A 2,545-nucleotide genomic window follows, 5' to 3' on the forward strand; every position below is an offset into this window, starting at 1 on the left:
TAGATGGTTGTGAACCACAATGTGGTTGCTGGGAATTGAACTCAGGACCTATGGAAGAGCAGTCAGTGCTCTTAACCACTGAGCCACCTCTCCAGCTCCTGGTCTTGGTTTTTCAAGGTGCGGGGGCGTCTCTCTGTGTATGCCTAGCTGTCCTGAAACTCACTCTGTAGACCAGGCTGGCCTCAAACTCAGAGATCCCCCTGCCTCTGCCTCTACCACCAGGCAGATTATTCTGTTTTTAACCTGTACCATGATGGCAGCTCATAACCACCTGTAACTCCAGTTCCAGTGTCTTTTTCTGGACCTTTTGGGACACACAAGGTGCACAGACATAAACCCAGGCAAAACATCCATCACATACAATAACAATAAGCTGTAAATATTAAGCCAGGGTGGTGGAGGCCTATGCCTTTAATCCCAGTACTCCAGAGACAGAGAGAGGCAGGAGGATTTCTCAGTTCTAGGCTAGCCTGGTCTACAGAGTGAGTTCCAGGACAGTTAGGGCTGTTACACAGAAATCACTGTCTCGAATCACCAAAATAATAATGATGATGGGGATAAGGAGGATAATAATAATAGTTACTTTATTGAGGATCATGTGTATGCATGTGGGGTGATGGTTTGTATACATGAGTACAGTGTCTAGGAAGTCCAGAGGAGGCTGCCAGCCTCTTCCGGGAGTTATAGGTTGTAAACCGCCCACAGTGGGCTTAGGATAACTGAACTCCTATCCCCTGGAGCACCGGTACACGCTCTGCCCTGGTGAGCCATCTCTCCAGCTCCTTGTTTCTTTTATCATTTCTTTTCCTTTCTTTTCTTTGTTATACTAGGTATGAAACCCAAGGTCTCATGGATCTGAATAAGTGCACAGTACGCCATGTCCTGAACTGTACTCCTGCTCCCACGGTGCCTTGTTAGAGCAGCCTAAACAAACTCACCGTGGACCACAACCTATCAGGGTGTAGATGTTATTATTATGACTAAGTGAACTTTTGTCTTCTTCCTTTTTTTTTTTTTTTTTTTTTTGCATGGCTGAGTTTGGAGCCCAGGGCATGCACTGTACCACAGAGCCACACCTCCAACCAAAGCAAGCCTTGTCATGTCTGACACACAGTGAAAGTTCCGTGTTTCTGGATCAGAGGCTTGCCTTTGCTCCCTTCACCTGGCTCAACTCTACTTAGTGAAGGTTGGGTATTCGAAATCGTGGCTACTTCCCATGAGATTAATGTGGTTTTCTTTCTCTTGTTTTTTTTTTTTTTTTTTTTTTTGTTTGTGTGTTTGGTTTGGTTGTTATTCAGGGTTTCATCATTTAGCCAGGGCTAGCCAAGAACTTGCTATGTAGGCAAGGCTGGCCCAGAACTCACAGAGACCCCTGCCTCTTATATGCTGGGATTAAAAATCACATGTTCATGCGAGCTACCAATCCCAACATGGTGGTGCACAGCTTTAATCCCAGCACTCAGGAGGCAGAGGCAGGTGGATCTCTGAGTTTGAGGCCATGACAGTTCCGGGACAGCCAGGGCTACGCAGAGAAACGCTGTCTTTCTTGAAAAACGAAAGAAAGAAAGAAAATCACGCGTGCCGCTTCCATTTCTTGCTTTTTTTTTTTTTGGACAAGTTGGCCTTAAATTTGCTTTGCAGCTGAGGTAGGATGGAATATGATGTTGGATTTTTTTTTTAAGATTTATTTATTTATTATGTATCAGTTCACTGTCGCTGTCTTCAGACACACCAGAAGAGGGCACCGGATCCCATTACAGATGGTTGTGAGCTACCACGTGGTTGCTGGGATTTGAACTCAGGACCTCTGGAAGAGCAGTCGGTGCTCTTAACCGCTGAGCCACCTCTCCAGCTCCTGACTTGGCTTTTTTGTTTGTTTGTGTGTTTTTTTTTTAAGCTTCTACTCTCCACTTCCAGAGTGCTGGGATTACAGGCAAGAGGTATCATTCCTGCTTATATTGTGTGGGGCCACCAAGACTTCCAGGGCTACCAGGGCCATCAGAGATACTAGGACCACCAGGAGCCCTTAAACAGGGTGTACTGTTTCCTTGTTTTGTCAGCAAACGTTAGGGGGTGACGTGGCTCTGTGCTTGAAGCCCTGCTTCTTTTGTCTTTTGAAATTCCAGTGGATTTCAACATCCTAGAAAGGCACTTGGCTCAGCTCAGCTCCAAGCTGCGGCGGGATGGCTGTCTCTAAGACCCGAAATTCCTTTGTGCCTTCTCCTTCCACAACCCCAGTAGGTCTTGCTAGATAGCTTGAACTGCCCTGAGACTCACTTTGTAACCCAGTCTATCCTAGTACTCCCGATCTCCCCTCCTCTGCTTCCAGAATTCTGGGATTACAGGCTTCAGCCACCAGCGACTGGTTGGTCTTTTTTCTCGTTTCAAACCTGAATAGTCAGCTGAGTGTGGTGGCACTGGTCTGTAACCGCAAAACACGGGAAGACCACAAGTTCGAGACTATCCTCGGCTATTTAGTGAACTGAAGGGTATCCTGGGCTAAATGAGATCCCGTCTCAAAACACAACACAGCAAAACGAACCAA

The sequence above is a fragment of the Rattus norvegicus genome, chromosome 5 (assembly GCF_021556685.1).
Source record: "Rattus norvegicus strain SHRSP/BbbUtx chromosome 5, alternate assembly SHRSP_T2T, whole genome shotgun sequence".
NCBI lineage: Eukaryota > Metazoa > Chordata > Mammalia > Rodentia > Muridae > Rattus > Rattus norvegicus.